The sequence below is a fragment of the Symphodus melops genome, assembly GCF_947650265.1.
Source record: "Symphodus melops genome assembly, chromosome: 6".
NCBI classification, from domain to species: Eukaryota; Metazoa; Chordata; class Actinopteri; order Labriformes; family Labridae; genus Symphodus; species Symphodus melops.
Window position 1 is genome coordinate 4,489,858 of NC_136696.1, and position 18,769 is coordinate 4,508,626.

Sequence of the window (18,769 nt, forward strand, 5' to 3'; positions counted from 1 at the left end):
ACTGTTCCTTTATGGGTGACATTAACACTCACTGGACTTTAAATGTCTTTTCTTTACATGCACGCTGAGTGGGTTTATAACACTGTAAGATTTGTTCTCAGTGTCGACTGCACAGCTCCTACATTGCACCTTTTGTACATGTTGTCTTTTTTGTTCATGAAATATTAAATCTTTCAATTCTTTGTACTTGCTTATTATACGGTATGAAGTTCTTATTAGTTCTGCTCCATTTCCTTTATTTATTGTTCAGCACCAATACACCAAGACAAATTCTTTGTATGTGTAAATACCTGATTTTGATTCTGAGCATACACAGAGTTAAAGACCCATACTTCTGAGTCAACCTCAGCTTGCTTAGCTCACTTACTACAGCAGAGAAACTATGTCAGGCACATTTTCCTTTTCAGACAGAACAAAACAACAACAAGTCAGCCTCTTGATATGACGAGCCTACTTTTGTCTTCAAAACCTCGGCCCCCCCTCGTTCAGTATTTGGTTAGAAATGATGTGTGTGAGCCCACAAAGCTTGACAGGTCCAACAACCGTGACGGATGAATGTTTCAGCTGGGTGAATGTTTGATGTTTTTATTGGCTGCAGGACGTGCAGGGTGAATTGACTTGCAGCTACACGTACTTATTAAGTGTTTAGGTATTCAGTCAAGGGTGGTGCAACGAACAAGACTACCAAAGTACACAACATGATATTTTTAACAAGTCTCTTTATTTAAGTAAAAGAAAGCATGAACCGACCACTTGTTCCTCTCTCCTTCTGTTTCCCTGCCAGCTCTGCTCCTATCTTGGAGCTTTTCCTTTACCGCCCTCCCCTCCCTTTTCTTCCATTAGTCTTTAGTCCTGAGCGAGGCGAGAGGAATACAAAAGAGAAGACGAGAGGGAGAGTCCTCCGTCCTGAGGCCCAGTGCCAGCTGCTCCTGCTGCAGAGACGATCCATCCAGACGCATGGAAGCAGAGATGACACTGCTTTGGAATTCAGCCCTGATGCTAGCTCAGCTGGTGGGCCTGCCTCTATAACACCCTGAGCTCTCTGGGTGCTATACGTCGCTCTGCGATAGTGATAACAGAAGGTATCTCAGTCTAAACTCTATAAATACATTTAACCTTACAAGTTAAGCAGTCTCTTATCCACAACATTCACAACTTTATCATATCTCTTTTTTTCTTTCCTGCATGTACAGAAGATGTGAAAACACAACTCAAATAGCTAAACACACAATCCCCATTTCTTCATCTAACAACTAATATCCATATATAATGTAGCTGGGGCATGGAGTATACTGGTGGTACTGGATGATACAATGAAGAATATGGTACGTCTGGTGCACAGACCAGACTGTATAAAAGATGGACATATAGTCTCAGTGACATCACCTTCTGGACAGGTGAAGTGAAGCCCAACGATGGCAGCTGCCATGTTGAAAACACTGTCTAACTTTCCATCCATTAACAGACACAGAGGTAGAGCTGAGGCAGAGCTTCAACCTCGGGGAGAAAAACTATGACAGTCACCTGTCAGTGACACATGTCAGAGAAAGAAGAGTCTGAGAATTATTTTCAAGTATAGTGTGTATGCGTGATGTGTATTCATGTACAAATGAGCGACTGATACGTCATTCCTTTTTAAAGCAGGCTGCATATTTCCCCTGTATTACTGGGATTTTATAATGGGTCCTAATGAGGACTCCTTGGCTACTGGAGCCAGACTTTAGCTTTAACTTTTTATTTTCATTTCCTTTGGGAACAATTAAGAATCTATCCATCTATCTATCTATCTATCTATCTATATCTTAAAAATAGATTCAGGAACAGCAGGTATTGGCACTTGTACACTGGCTTCTTTTTCAAGGTCGCCACTCACTGCTTTAAAAACAAACTTGTATGAACAGCAGAGTTGCTGTGTGCCACTCATGTTAAAGCACATACTCCCACTGACTCATAACTCTACATTAAAGTGTCTTTTAGGTAACACAACATGGCACATTCTGTCCAAATAACAATTTGTTCTAAAAGAACCAATGAGTGTGTTCAGAATTTATCTAAGTTGATCATCGTTTATCAGCTTTCCTGTTACCCAGTAACGACATAACAGCTGCACACCTGTTAACAAAGCTCTGCTGGATACGATCAATCTTCAGTAAACAGATAACAGAGTAAAGCGGCTTTCCATTTAACCTCTGTAATTACGAAGAACCCTTTGTGTTTGCCAGGAGCACTGATAGAATATCTGCCAACCTGAGCTGACGAGGTAAAGTCAACATTTTGTTGTGTGCATGTTGAACAAAGAACACATTTCAAAGGCCGGTTCTCAACAGAGGGCGACGCACAAAACATGCACCTCAGGCAAACTGCAGGATTAGACACCAAAGCATGTCTGACATTATTCTGTAATAGCTTCATCAAAGAAAGAACAAAGTGCCTGGGACCCAAAGGCTGTCATGTTTCTACTAACTACTGAGACCACGATGATATTAAGCATAACGTCATGTTACTGCTTTAATGGACTGTTGGTTAAGTAAAACACGTCTTGGCTATTTCAACTGAATCCAGTAAAGTCTATCAAATCCAACCTGTCAGGGTCCACAATTAAAGATACAAGGCAAATAAAAAAAACTATTCTTCAATCAAATCAAATTGACCAAACCTTTGTTAATGATTTTGGTCAAGTACTTCCATTACCTCAGATTACAGTTATCTTCATTTTATATTTGAAATGTGTCTTGTTGTGGCGGATGCCATGACAGAGCCGCCATGACAGACATGACATGTTTCTTGTTGCCGTGGAAACCACAGCTGCTACATCAAAGACTTCTACATAATGAAGCTGGAACTACTGAAAGCTGGCTCACTGTTGCCGTGCTGATAAAAAATGTAATGTAATTATACTGGGATACATGAGCTCGTCTGCTTCGGTCTGCCCGTTCGTCTTGACTACATTCAACTCCGAGGTTGGTTTTCATGGCAGGTGGGGGTGGAGTAGCACACAGAATCACTCCAGTGATTCCCGGCTTCCCACTGGAGTCGGTTAGTTTGATTTGCACAGACATTATTAGATTTGATCAGATTGGTAGATCTTTAAGGTCCCAGACGGTCCGTTTGGTTTGCAACAGAAGTCAACATAGGCAAAATAGATAAAAACTCAACTCCTGGATGTCATCATGGTAAACGCAAGTGACATGTGAGACACAAAGTCCAGCAGTCCACAGTATAGGTGTAATGACACCAATGCCTACAGTGTCTTTAGAAACCCAACTTGTGATGGGATAAAGTCAATTTCTCTTTGATTTGGTCTCTTAGAAGCAGTGAACCTCCTCCCTGCTGGCAGAAGTCTGAACTCGGATCAGCGGCACCAATCGTTCAGCAAAATCTCAGCAGGCTACAGCTCCTGCTTCGCTGACTTAGACTCAGCTCTCTCAAACATAAAAGACCAAACATCTGTGAAGGGTGTACACGAAATCTCTGTTAGAAATTAAGTTAATTGGCTTTCCTCACTTAACGTAACTAAAGGTTAAACAAAGTCTCTGTGAAAAAAACTGAGTTTACTGGTCTGTACAAAACTCTGCAATTGTTGTTGCCGAGTGTCATTCTGTTGCATTTCTTTGTGGTCATGTTGTGCAGGGTGCCTACAGAGTGTTACGGTGGATCACCCTCAGTTTTCTGTTGGTCATGGTAAATGGTAACCGTGAGCTTGTATAGCGATTTTTTCTTAGTGCCTGTAACACCTTCTCATTCACACCCTGATGGTACTGGCTGCTATGAAGTGAGGACATTAGAAGTAACTAATCCCATTCATACACATGCTGCGCATTCTTGCTGCAGGAGCTGGTGATCGAACCCTTGACCTTCCAGTTGGGAGACGGCGACTCTACCAACTGAGTCATGCTGGACAGCCTTCAGATTTCATGTCATTGTTAAAAATAATTCTGTCAAAGAAGGAAAATGTTCGTTTAACAGGATCTGTGACACACACACACAAACGATTGCCAGCGATGTATTTAAGAAATCTGGATCTCTTCATCTCCCTGGGTTGTGTTTCAAAAAGTTTATTTTGGACCCAGCAAGTTTTTAATTCACGTGAAAGCCCGACAGCTTTCAGGATGTGCATGCTCGCCCGCTGCCAACAAATGAGTGCATCTTAAATTCCAGCCAGGTGGAGGTTCAGACCAGTTCTGTCTGTTTTTAAGGGGAAGTTGATTAAGGACCTCGGCCCTACATATTTCTTGAAAAGAGCACAGGAGAGATCCAACTTCTCTACCTCACACTCTCCCCTGGGCCCCCTTTTCTCGCTCCACAGAGAGATGAGAGTGTGAGAGAAGAGAAAGAGATGAGGTGGTTTCTGGGAGACAGATGAGATGAATTGAGCACTTGGCAGACAGCAGCTTAGGGGACTGTTCCTACCGCACAAAAGAGCGACAGACAGACAGACTTTTTTAAACTTGAGGAACAGAGCCTGTTCTTTCAGTGTCAGACTAAGTGAAAAATACTGTAGAGGAAGGCATGGAAATCAGTGACATGAGCATTTCAGGGCATATAACTCAGATCAGTGAGTTTGATGGTGCCAGTGATGATTGCGACGGTAGAGCTGCTACCAAAATAGCAACAGCTACGTCAACTGCCTGCGAGCTGGAGATGCAGGATGGGGCGTTTTTTAAGACTCCGAATCAGAACATCTGTGAAGTGAAGGAGATATGATGGCTGTCTGTTCGCCTGCTACCAAGTGGAGACACGCTATCTAAGAACTTAACTCTCAGGTGGCGGGATGACTATGTGATGGGTTGCTCCGTCTACCTTTAAAAGTTACATAGTATGCAAAATACACTTCACCATGTTCTTCTATGTGTGTCCCTATAATCTGTATACAAACCCTCCAATCATGACAAAATCCCATCCTCTCTGTCTTGCTCTATTTTCCTGCAAAACATGTTCAAAAACAGACCGTTTGGAGATTTTCCCTTTATGACATCACAAAGGGCAGTAACCCCTCCCCCAGGTGGGTGACACTCCCACAGCTAGGTGTTTGTTCTGCCTTCTGAGTCTGCCTTCTCACAGTAAACAATCGGGCATAGTGGAAGAACGCCCAAGTCACCCAAGCTCTTGCAGAGAGGGGGCGTGGTCAGAAACAGTTTTTTTGCATTTAAAGCTACAGACACAGAAACAGCCTGTTCTGAGCACGCTTAAAACAGAGGTCAGATCATTCACTCTTCATTCATGCTCATATAAGCACAACACTTACATAAGCCAGGATCGACAAGCATTTTATAAAGATGTAGTCGTGTTCAACCTCTTACAGCCTAAAATCTGAAAAGAGTCTAATCCCCCAACTCTATTGACAACATTCATCCAGTGACGTGTTGGCCCATTTTACATAAAGTAGCCTGATCTTTTCAGCTGTTTGCTAGTTGCACTTTCTCTGGGGCAACCTGAGGCAATCTGAGACTGTCACCACAAGTGACTCACACAGCCAAGGGCAGTCCTTTGCATCTGAAACATCCAGGCACACATTGATAAATGCCACTTTCCTCTCTCTGCCATGCCACAACAGCATTTCAGCGACACACAATTATAATCAGTGGGGAAAGAAATCCCATGACACAGCACATAATACATGAATGACTGTTGTTTTGTCTTTGTTGCAGGCTTAAAACAAGTCATTCATTACAACGTGCACAACTTGTGACATGCTCTGCTGATGTGTGGAAAACATTCATGCCCAACTCTATTGAGAACATTCTTTTCATGCCCATCATGAGATTAGATTAGAATTAAAGCATGAGGGGAAATAAGAGTTTCTATGTTTGGTTTGTTTGCCTGAGCTGTGTGCTGATACAAAAGTTAATTTTCTCCCATTGGTTCTCGGATAAATCTCAGAAGGCAGGACAAGATGGGCAAAGACCGTCCTGGATACGGCAGACAAAGACAGCACTATATTGACATTTTCTGCCATTATATAAATGCTATGTGTAGTTGGACATATGAACAATATCCACAATAGACAGTGTTAAAAGAACATGCTGGAAACCAGAGCACAGGATGAACATGATTAATGCAGTTAACATGAATGGACCGTGCACGCTCTGGTTGCACTAACATAATCTCTCATTGTTTGTAGCTGTTTCTTAATCATGTACTCTTTATTATTACGCGTGCTGCAGCCCTCTTGGCCAGGTCAGCCTTGTGATCATGATCTCAGTGGGTTGAGTACCTGGTTCAATACAACATGACAAGAGTAAATACCACTAAGACAGATGACAGTCTGACAAAGTCTTAACGATTACAATCTTGACATTAAAACGAGCAGAAGACAGAGCTGAAAGTCCCCGTCTGATCGTCTCTACATTGTCCTAAAAGCACAAAGAGACTGTTTGTGTGAAGACAAGCTCAGAAACAGACAGCGCAGTGTGCCTGCTCTCACTCTCATTAAGAGTCAATGCAGATCGATAGAGAGGACGACACCTTTTTTTACAATATGGTAAATGGTAAAACCATCAGAAGTAACGAATCCCGCTCATACACACTCTGACGCAGCAGCAGGAGAAATCTGGGGATGAGTGTCCTGCCCAAGGACACATCGGACAAGTTACCCACAGGGTATCGAACCCTCGACCTTCCGGTTGAGAGACCAACTGAGCCACAGACGCTGTAATATCAGAGCAGAATGCGCTTTGAGTAGTCAGAAAACTAGAAAAGTGCTATACAAGCTCAAGTTCATTTACCACTTTGCATGTTGAATGAAAACATAAAAAAAGTCAGTGGGTGAATATAAACTGTCTTGGTAATGTAAATGTTTCAGAGAAATGTTTTAAAAGAGGCCAACAGAATATAACTTAATGGGTACTATGAGAAAGAAAGAGCTGTAACCTCTTCAGGTAATAAGATTTATGTCAGAGATGTGTCAGGTGGCGTGAACGCATCGAAGACGAAAACTGACCTTGAGGAGGAACACGTGAGCAAAGCAGAGACAGGACAGTGAAATGCATAGAAGACAAACGAGTGCACAAACATGTCTTAGATTCCACAAAGAAAGTATTTGGTGCCTTTCTTTTGGAGGGGTGGGAGGTCGTGTTGGGGTGGCGGGCCGTCACTCCAAACGAATGGTCGGGGAAACATTGACCTGTGTGTTAACCCAGTTTGAATTCCCCCTGGACCAAAAGTGACAGAGGCTGGAGCATCAAAAAAATCATCTCAGGATAGATACAGAGGAGAAGAGGTGAGACTAAAAAAAAAAAAAAAAAAAAGGAGGGCTAACCCAGTTAGGTTTGTGGAGCTCTATTAAAACTCGACTCCCCGGGTACCAGATTAACCTAGTTAAAGATTCCCCTCCAACATTAATCAGCCAGACTGAGCGAGCTTCTGACAACTGCCACTGCAGATTCTTACTGATATGATGAACATCATCACCACTCTCAAATTTGGTTGCGTGAGCAGGACAGTGATCTATAATTATATTATTCAGCTGTGCTCCAATTACCCTCTGCAGGCCAGAGCATGTGGCTGCCCAGAAATCTAATCTGGTTTTTGGGTATTGATTTTATAAAGCCAGAAATGCTGAAATGTTCATTGCTTTCTGCTGAGAGTTTCACTGTTGTTTGGTCTTCGGGGGCGACTGTAAAGTGACTGATTTTTAATTGTATTTTCTGGTGCTTTTGGCACCTTCTTGAAATACATTACAGTGTAAACATTGCAGTTTCCTCAAGTCTGTTTACAAAAGGCTGAAAGAGAGACAGAGGATGTGAGCAAATGGAAAACCCATTATTACAATTTTATTCAACACCACTCAGAACGAAGTGTTTGGAAAGCTGCAGCTGTGTAGACATGGTAAGTCATTCATTTCAGATCAATCTTTTTTGATTTCCTTTGAGCCAGGAGTTGTAATATGGGTAAATTTACTCGGTGAAATATTGTTGACCAAGCAACACGTCATCGTCGCAGTAGCTCATCTTTGAGGGGGAACTGGACTTTAGGACACTCATGTAGCGTTGAAGCCATGAGGCGCTAAGCTACACGAGCAGAACTGTGTTTAAACTATGATACATATTGAAGATGCTTTCGAAAAATGGAAACAGGTTAAAAAGCAGAGAGGATTCAAGACTGATGCAGAGCTGGCTAAACACTGAAGCTTCCGTGTCTGCGACATGGCAACCTGCGTGTACACTGACTCTAAAGAAGGGGGGGGGGCAAGTTAACGGCTAAACAAAAGATACATTTGAATCTGTTAACAGATAAATCTGTCTTTAGGTAGATATTATTTTGTTCTGCTAGTAAACCTGCTGACAAGCTTTAGATCCGGTTGTTTGGTCAGTATCATGTAGGTTACTCTTGTTCATGTTTCAGCATACACAGTGCACGTTTAAAGAAGCCACCATGAAATAGCCTTCTGAATAAAGGTTAGTCATGTTCATGCCAGAAGAGTGCATTCGTGCATAAACACACTTGAGGCAGTGATAACGCTTTGTTGTTTTTGAAGAAAGCTGGTTAGCTGTGAAAGCACAAGAACAAAGAGCAGACAAGAGAAGTTTGTAAAACAGTGTTCTTGGTTTTAAACAGGTTTAAGTTCAGTTGGTGATTGTGAGGCAGATAAAGCATTTTGTAAAGTTAGAGAACACTGTGGACACAAGTGTCAACCGTTGACTCTTACACACTGCTACTTCAAGGAGGAATACTGACACCTCTCAGCGTGTGTCACACAGAAGAAAGTCTCTATCTGAGCAAGTACGAGATGGGGACGTTGCATGCTGTGTGTGTGTGTGTGTGTGCAGGTCTCAGTGTGTGTATGTGAAGCTCCCCCTGTATTTACTCAGCTCCACCACCAGAAGTATGGACTGTCTGCAACATGGAAAAAGCTTGCTCATCGACACTCAGATGTTTTAAAATGATACCAGCTCTGTGAATGTAATTTTATGCGTAGTCTCTGAAAGAACCTTAAAGCTTAATAAAAAAAAACTTAAATTCAGTTGTTTCCACCAGAAGCTGCTGTAAGAAAAGAGAGCGACAGAGTGTGCAGGAGTTTCAGTCATTAAAAACAAGACGCTTTGGTCTTGTGTTTTTGTTCCCATGGTGTCTAAGTCAATAGTCTTTCATTTTTTATCATATCACAGAGTTTAAGGCTGGCATTGTGACAACACTTATGAACACAATGTTGATTTAACCTGAAACATTATTCACTCATGTACGTTGTGTTTTTCAGCTTTCAGGGATCCATGCTGATCCACCGACGAGCGGGGGGCTTTTATCAGTGGACCCCGTTGATTAGTGACTACAAGGCAAACGGTGTGGAAATAAATGGACTGAGTGTGTGTGTGTGTGTGTGTGTGTGTGTGTGTGTGTGTGTGTGTGTGTTGCCTTAACTGATAGTCTGAGTTACTGTGCCATGTCTTTTGGAGAAATTATTAAAGATAAATATCCATGGCACACAAGAGATTAACACAACAAAACAGAGTCGACTGATTTATATAATATGGAGTTCAGGTAACTTCCAGGTTCCTGGCTTGCTTAAACTGTTACTGTGAACCCATTGGCTTGCTTTCAAGAAGCAGCACAAATGAAAGAGCTAAATGTGTTTGAGAAGGTTAAGTAGTTTACACTAATAGGATTCTATTTGAGTAAGAGCAAAAATACAGTTACTCTAAGAAGTTGAAAATGATGGGATTATGTGGGCTTTTTTCTGTATGTCTGGGCGCCTTCTTGAGCTCTGCATCATGTCAAGTTGTTCTTTCACAGCTACTGCATATAGATTCACAAGCTGCTCGACTTCTGCATCATTTTTCAGCCTTAAAACAAAGCAGGTTACGAGTCAGTTCTTTTATAGTCCTGTGAGATTGACTTGACCGGAGGCTCTTCACCTAAAGGCCATTTAAACCTGACATTTGCTCGGCCTGTCCCTCGCACATATGCACACACAGTTAGCCCTGAGTGAGGACGCTTGGATGCCTTTCTTCTTCTTAACTTCTGATTGTTAGTTGCTGAGAAAAACAATACATGAACTTCACTTTTGGACCGACTGCAGCGTTTTCACCACGGGCCCAAATGGCAATGCAGCAAAGTTTTTTTTGGTGAAGAGCTTCAATGACTAATCTCTTGTGCATTTTTGAGAACTGGCTTGTAACTGGTTTATATAAATATCACTTCTTTTGGTGCTAAAGGATGCACACACATCACAGTCGGGGGGGAGGGAAATGAAAAGCAGTCACTTGCTGTGAAATCTTCACAGATTGGCACCAACGTTTCACAAAGCACACAAAGTGAAAAAGACCTACTGCACTTCACAGACAAACAGAGCTTCACACTGCACTCAAATCAATGCAGGCACCGCCCAGAAGTACGAAGGCCTGGATGTAAATATCTGTACCAGCAGTCGTGTTCGTATTTTCCACTGAACACATTCACAGACACTCAGCCGCGTATCGTCTGTCTCACTTTGTTTACTCTGAGAAGACTTTGTGTTTTTCACAGAAAGGATTTACATTTCAAATCTGTTCTAAGTACTCTCTGCACATAGCGGCAGTGGACATATGTGCGTGTATGTGTGTGTGTAAGAGACACAATGCACACATAATCTTAAAGGTACAAATCCTATTAACAACCTCTTGGCTTTGCACTTACTCAGTCAGCTGATATGTTTATTAGTAAATGTGAACCGTGTGCCTCACTGAGTGTCAGATTTGCAGGTTCTAGTTGGTTTTTAATCTGTGGAGGAGTCCAAATGCATGCTGCTGTTTGTGGCCAATTCATGTCAAACTTTCCTTGCAAGCTGCAGTTAAGCTGATCTTAAAGAAACCGACACTCTGTTTGGCAGGGCAGCACGACTTCCTCCACTGGGAGAGAACCTCTAATGACATGCATGTAGAACACACAACTGGGCCAAATGGGTAGACTTACTCCACTTACCACAAGGCTAACTACCTCACCTTTATTTTGGGGACAATAATCCGACTTCCTCTTTCATTCACTTGTTAAGACTGGACAATACAACCATCCTTATTTACAGCTTAGTCGTGGGTTTACCTCATTCAAGTCCTTTTCTCACGCACGTGCAAAAGACGACATCAGGACTGGCTGCTCTCAGACGATTTACAAGTTCATTCACGCAGCTCACAGCAGACACCTTTCACTGTCAGACAGGATGTCAAGGAGGCTTATTAGGAGGCGATGCATAAAAAAGAGAATGCAGGAGCGACGGACGAGGGAAAGGCGGATGACAGAACAAGGTCTGTTGAAATCATGACAGTTGCAGCCTTTCTAGTAAAGCCGCGTGTTTAGTTGGACGTATTAAAGATGTCATGAGAAGGCTGTTAAAGAACATGTTAACTTCACTCTGCACACTAGCATCGCACCTGTCGTGATGTCAACATAATCACCACCGCCCACTCACGACTGAGTTTGCATACATTTTACCAGCTGCATTCACACATCAGCTTACCTCGACTTCACACATTTTACTCTACTGTAGGGAGCTGTGTGTTCCTGTCACACAGGCCGCTCATTACAAACATTTCCAGAACATTTGAGTTGCCATTTTTAAGACCTGTTAGCTTACTGTCACATTACAGCATTTTGCTATAAGCCCTTTTCAGACTGATGTTTTTGCAAAGTGCTGTAGATAAATTGAGCAGTCTGCATACAGTCAGATTGATTCTGTGACAGCGTATTGGTGTCCCGGTCTATGGATTCACATTGCATGTTGCTGTTGTGGAATCACGACGCACAAGGAGCTCCACATAAGCTTCGTTTCCACCGAGCGGTCCGGTTTGGTTCGTCTCGGTACGGCACGCATTTTGCGACGTTTCCATAGACTAATCCCGGGAATGATTCCCAAAGAACCGATCCGTGCCGTCCTATTTTTGGGAAGCCAAGAATATGGAGCCGACCCGAAAAGGTGGAGCTAAATACTGCAGTCCACTGATTGGTCAAAAGAATTGTCACTTCCCGTGTCAGCGGTAAACAACACCCTGCCGTGTTTAAATACACGGCCTATTGTTTATGTCTGTGCAATATTTATTTATTTTTATATCTCATATACTGATAAAATCACATCCATACTGTGCAATATCTATATTTATATCTATATTTTTATATCCTGCTTAAATCACTTTCATACTGTGTAAATATTTATATTCTATATTTTATATACTGCAAAAATTACATTTCATACTGTGATATTTATATTTCTATATTTTATATACTGCTAAAACTACATCTCTTACAGTGAAAATAGTTATATTTTTGTTTATACCCTGCCATGGTTCACGTCTCATACAATGCACTATTTATATTTGACACCCTGCTATCTCGTACTGTGCAATAAGAAATCTGATGTCTGTTTATCTATTTAAATTTAGTATGCTGCAAACTGTAAGGAGTCCTACCACACATATACCACCTTCAGTTAACTAGGGTCACTCTTTTTTCTTTTTGACCCATACGCTTGTTGTTCTTGTTGTTTTTTTGTTCTTAGCTGTGTGCACTTTAAGGTGAAGCCAAGTTATCTCGTTGTACAATTTGTACAATAACAATAAAGGCATTCTATTCTATTTTTTTATTTATTTTATTTCTCCTCGAGGCTCACAGCCTTCACTGAAACAAAGCTCGACTGAGTTTTGTAATAAAGGTCCACATGTCCAGGACAGTTTTGTTTTGTCCGTGACAGAGCAGTTGGTTGTGTTTGTGTCACGTTTTTGTTGAATTTATTAGTTAGCGATTAGCATTAGCATTAACGGCTCGCTGTGGAAACACAAACGGGGTCAGGCTTTACCGATCCGTACCGGACTGCTGTGTGGAAACGGGGCTATACACACACACACACACAGTTAAACGTGGGCACACAAACACGCACACACACACAAAGCGCTGAATTTCCCCCGCTGGCTCTCTTCTGTTACTGCATTCAACGACAGGACCTCCTTTACACCTCTGGGGTGTAAATACAACGGCGTGAAAAGGCAGTCTGTACAGAGCTAGTGTGACACCTTTACAAGCAGACATATTGATGTGTTCAAAAGCTTTGCTTTGCATTATACAGTTTGGTTTAACTGTTACTTCAAAGCTCATTTAATTTCATGTTTTAAACCAAAGATTATTTTTTATTTCTTTGTATCTAATGGTACAAATTAGTGCTGGTCTATTGTGGTGTTGATGCACTTTGTTATTATTATTGTAGAAGACAATTCTGTATCTTCTGTCTTTTATTAGTTATTGCTTTGGATCTGTACGTTTATGCTCACACATAGAAGCGTCGGCCAGTGTTTATTTTGAAACTTCGTGGTTGTGTACTTTTTTTTTTAACATGTTCAATATTAAACAGAGAGAATAATAAATGAGTCGACTCGCTGTGTCCAGTTTGATATATCTATGCAAATGTTTGTGCTAACTTCTGAGGCTTTGCATGCTTATTCATGGCTTTACTGCAGAACTCCCATGATTGCATCAGTCCAGTAAAATTAAAAGACATTGGAGGGTGCAACAAAACCTGATGGTTAACACCTAAGAAAGAGACAGTGTGCCTGTTCATAAATAGTCCACTGGAATGGTAGCAACAAGGTTTGAAGGTTTATTGTCAATGTTTAAAGAAGGTGAATACATACGAGATGTTTATCTGTTGCTCTGAGAGCAGCCTGTACACCGAGCAGAGGGGAGAAGAACAAAATCCATCCAACAGAGGCTGCTCAGAGCTGGCCAAGACTGACTTGATTTTAAAGTTGTGAAATCTCTGCAACAATCAAGGATTTCAAGCTTCACTTATTAAAAAAAAAAATCACAAAGAAGGAAAAGATAATGCAAGTTAAAGCTACAGTGAGTTTGTAGAGGCCTCTTTAAAACCTCCAAAAGCAAACAAGACAATCATTGACTTTCTTGGCCAGTTGTGTGTAATTGACTTCCTGGAGCCGTTCTCAAGAGGAAACTCAACGAAATGCAGGATTTTTCACTTCGGCATTGGCTTCATTTTTCCACACTAAGGCGCCGCTGTTGCAGAACACAACAGAACCGCCATCTACTGACATTCATCACAGTAGTATTTTTTTTTAGAGATTGATATGATTGAAAGCTGTAAATCTCAGTTACGAACCACCAGGTGAGCTCGGGTTCGATGGTGACCAGCCTGTCTGAACAGACCGCCCCCCTCCCCAATCTCCCCCAATCCCTTTTTCAGGCCCGACGCAGCTTTGGCCGATGGCTGCTTCGTCATGAGCCTGGGATTTGCTGAAAATTTCTGCCTGTTTAAAGGACAGTTTTTTCTTGCTAACTTTTGCTAAATGTTGTAGACTCATCGGTTGAAAGCAGGACAGTGTTTTTCTTTAGCAAACAATACAGTCGCATGTAGAGGACAAGATCAGTGAAGAGAAAGTTAACCAAAAGTTCCTCACAGGAGCTTTCAGAGCTCATTGAGAAAAAGAGACTTTATACAGTAGGTCTGTTCTGGTCCACTTCCTCATCACACAGCTGAAGCCACAACTCGGACGCGGTGCTGTGTCGGCCTGAGCGAAAACACACATCTATACAAGCATACATTTAGCATACACAGGGTTTAGGTGTTGTATTGGCCATGAGTACAAAGCCAGGTCTGCTTTGCTGCATCTAAGCCTCTTTAAAGCCAGGAAAAACCCAGAATGCAAATGAGGTATATGTGGCTTTCCTAAATGATTATCATAAGACCAATACAAAGCTACTAAAAAGCCTTTTAAATACATGTCCCAAAAGGGTAATTATGTGAGAACACATTCAACATGCACGCAGGTTGTTTTAAACAGTGGGACTTAAAGCCTTGGAGGAGGGGAGGTGGGACTTGCAGCACATTCACTGAACACAAGGACATCGTTTTCAGGTATTGAGCGTTGCTATTAGAGGTGTTCTGACTTGCCTTTGTGACAGCCTGTTGTCCACCCTGTTTATTTTTAACATTCACGTGACATTACCAGGAGGCCAGGCTGAAGGTTATGACACTTTTCTCCAACACGTTGCTGAACTTTAGCGTGTCACAGACCCCGGCTTACATTTAAGCCCCTGGATTTTCTAAGGACAAAGTGTCATTGAGCAGTTCCTCAGATATACCCACATGGGATGAGCTGATATGAGGGAGGTACAATTTCAAATGGCTTTTTTGTAAACCAGGAAGGTACAGGAAATACACTCCACAACCATATCATACAGGACGATCACATGATACACAAGATCTGTATGACCAGTTAAAAAGACTGTAATGGGAGACTTTCGGGGCACTAGTTGTGCAGAGGTTTGTGTGCACACCCCACGTATGGAGGCTCGAATTCTTAAAGCAAGTGGCCCCAATATCAGTATATCAATAAAACCTTCAGTCGAGCATTAAACAGGAGCTGTAAGGTCACAGGTCAAACTGTAACTCTGCATGTGTCTGGTTATGGATCAAAGTGCACGAGACTGTGAGTGGGTTTATCTTTAGTGTCGTCTGCAAAGTCCTTTCAATGAGAACAACACAGTCCAGGTGTTCTTTCATCATAATAGCTCCACCGGCACTCATATTAAAATGTTCGCGAGCAAGTCATCTCACCTCATGGTGTCCATTTACAACAAACAGACTCACATCAAACAACCTGACCCGAAGAGAGACGGAGATAAAATCTCCTTGTGCCCTTTCATCGGCTCGATCCTTCACAGGACTCCGACCGCTGTTGTCTCTTAGCAACACCTCCAGGCAAATCGATGGAGGGGAAAAGAGAGCCGCGGAGGGATGAATGAGACGGCTGAGAGGACAAAGGGGGGGAGGAATAAGTGGAGAGAAGTGGGAAGAAGGGCAGATGGGTGTCAAGAGGGCAAAAAAAAAAAAAGAAGAAGATAGAGGAAGTGAAGCGAAGATGTTGTGGTGGAGGACAGGGGAGAACTTAAAAAAAAAAATCACAGTCAGAGGAGGGGGAGTGATTTAGGAAGACATGAAAAAGAAGAAATCAAGGATGGAGAAAGAGGCGGAGGAGGGGGGGGGCAGTAGGAAAGAAACTAGGGAAGGACACTTAAATGTCAAGCTCCTGCTAAGTCTCTGCATTTAATGTCATTTGGGAGGAAAATGTCAAAACGATAAATAGAGGACATTTTGAGTGACAGTGACATGTTTTTTTTCCTGCACGCTGGCTGCATTTCTCGGAAAATGCTTTACTAGGAGTTCAGCTGTGAAATATAAACACAGTCCACCTGCCTTGTAAAGAGTGTTTTCAGAGTAGATGTAATCTTTACTCAAGGTTTTTTTTTTCTTCAAGAAAAGTATCAGATTCACTGACCAACAAAGTGCCCACAGTTTGTTTTGTACTCAACTTGCCTACGGGGAGAGATGCAAAGAGGGGCGGACATTGTGTGGCAGGTCACCGACTACAAAGCATCTCCAGCCGGGCAGAGGAGAAGGGGGGGATGCCTGGAGCCTATATGGCCTCCAGTACCAGCAGCTCCTCATCCTTACCCCTACAACAGCACCGTCTCACACAGCTGGGACTGTACTTCCTGTGCACACACACGTTGCTTGCATAAACACATTGTTTCCAGTGCTCACCTTGCTGTGCCTGTTTGTGGTGGAAATCCCAAAGCAGCGCTGGTTTCAGCAGCCGGTCATTTTCAGCCTCGTGCTGCCTCTTCTCTCGCGTGGACAGCGGTCACGGTGCATGAACCCAAATGTGTGCTGTTTGCATCTACTCTTTCTATATTCTAATTTTTTAAACGATCAACGGAATTGTACAGCAGGCTACTCGGTCAATGAAAAAGCACGTTACCGCTAGCAGTCTCAGCGTAGCAGCGTGAAAGCACCGGGTACCGGAGGAGGACGGCTGCTCACGCGCTCGTTGAATAATAATGAGCGTGATAAGAGATGAAGAGGAGACTGACCTCCCCTGAGGAGGAGCAGAAGGAGCTGGAGGAGAAGGAGGAGCAGGAGGAAAAGGAGGGATGGTCCTCGCAGACCACCGTAGCGCCACTGTCACCCTAAATAGAATAAAACTACAACATCCGGTTGCATCTTTCCGGAATTTATGTGCGTGTTTTTTTTTTTTTTTTTAAGAACGTAAACATTTTTTAATTATAATTTTTTGTACTGTTTATCTTTTCACATATTGTTGTTGTTGTTCATTTATTTTTTTAAGACTCAGAATCAGAATCGGCTCTTATTGCCAAGTACATTTAGCCTCCGCAAAAGCTAAAAGGAATTTGTGCAAAACAGTCAACAAAGGAAATAAAGCAAACTTCTATTTCTTTTGTGTATGTATTTCATTTTATGTTAAAGAAAAAATATTTAAAGGTGCCAGGATTAACCAAATGAGTGATGCATTTGGACAACATGTAGTGTACAAACCTGCAATAAAGTAAAATATTAATTACAAGAAAATACCCCAGGTTTCATATTCAGGTTAAAAACTATTTTTACTGTCAGTCAATAAAAACCTTTTTAACCTTTTTAAAAACTTTTGAAATGCAAATGCTCAAATTCACTTTAGAGGACTGTCAATGTTTCTAACAACTGTTTGGTTAAAGGATTCTCAATGACGAATATATTTGAATGTCATTATTAGAAAATGAGATAAGACATGTTTTAATGAAGCATGAATTGCAGATGTGGGTCAGAAAAGAGTTCAGATTAACTGCTTTTAAAAAAGCAGCAAAAAGATTGACACACACTAAGTTTCTCAAAGCAGCTTTAGTACAACTAATAATCCATTCAACGTCAACCAAAACAAAAGTGTCCTAACACTCCAGTTACTCGGGATCTCATTATAGACTGCTCATCTGTTTGCAAACCTGCACTGCTTTGCAACATGTTTAATTGTCACATTGTCTTTACTATAACAATCTAAAGAAGTTATTCCTATAGTCCCACGTAACAATAAAATAGACCATCTGTGACAACATGTCATTGACGTTAAACAGATGATTTTATCGGATACAGTGTTTGAGGAGTGAATCCCTTAAGGCGCCCATGTATTTGTTTTAATGGTCCAAAATGGTCCATGATGCTTGAAACTGATAAACCTGATAAACTATATATATATATATATATATATAAAACACACTTTATTAATCCCTGATAGAGATTCAGGTTTACGTTCTGTTATTATAGAGACATGCTTTCACACACTCAGGCCTGAATCACACACATGCACAAAGGACCTGTGGACATGCAGTAATGGAAATGGAGAGATTTTAGAGTGGGGCTGCTTTCCTGTGCAGGGAGCGCACCAGAGCAGTTTTTGGAGTGTGATGTTTTGCTCAAGGGCACCTTGGCAGACCTTGAATTTCCCTCGGGATCAATAAAGTATCTGTCTGTCTGTCTGTCTGTCTGTCTATCTATCTATCTTTAGAAGTGCCCTGACACCTCTCCAGCCACCAGAACAATTTCCGTTTGGTCCTTGAACCGGCGACCCTCCGGTTTCCAAACAAGATTCCAGATGGACTGACCTGTTGTCGTTATTTATTTTCATGATCTTTGTTTTTTTTGTTTGTTTTAAATAAAGTAACAATTGATGGGCCCAGATAAGTAAAACATCTGTTAAAATACTCTGTGTACGTGTGTGTGTGCCATAATCAAACCTTATTTGTAGTGAATGGTGACCACGTGAAAACGTGTTTTATATATTAAAAAACAATAAGCAAGGAAAAAGGCGAAATCGTAACAATAGGCTTACCGTAACATTTTATTTTGTTCTGTAAGAAAGTCATAATTTACGTCTGAAACTGGGAACCATTCACCTGGAGGTCTCTCGCGACACCTGCTGGAGATTCGTCGTTACTGCAGCATGTCGCAAATTTCTATCAGGCA

General features: G+C 41.8%; 1 long non-coding RNA gene across 1 annotated transcript; it reads right to left on the reverse strand.

The window, feature by feature from the left end:
* On the reverse strand, positions 1–16,977 carry LOC306825907. The gene is made up of 3 exons (XR_013779321.1): positions 16,846–16,977; positions 16,517–16,661; positions 1–1,061 (listed from the first exon to the last, which is right to left on the reverse strand). It is a non-coding gene; the product is annotated as an uncharacterized lncRNA (long non-coding RNA).
* Positions 16,978–18,769: the final 1,792 nt, after the last annotated feature.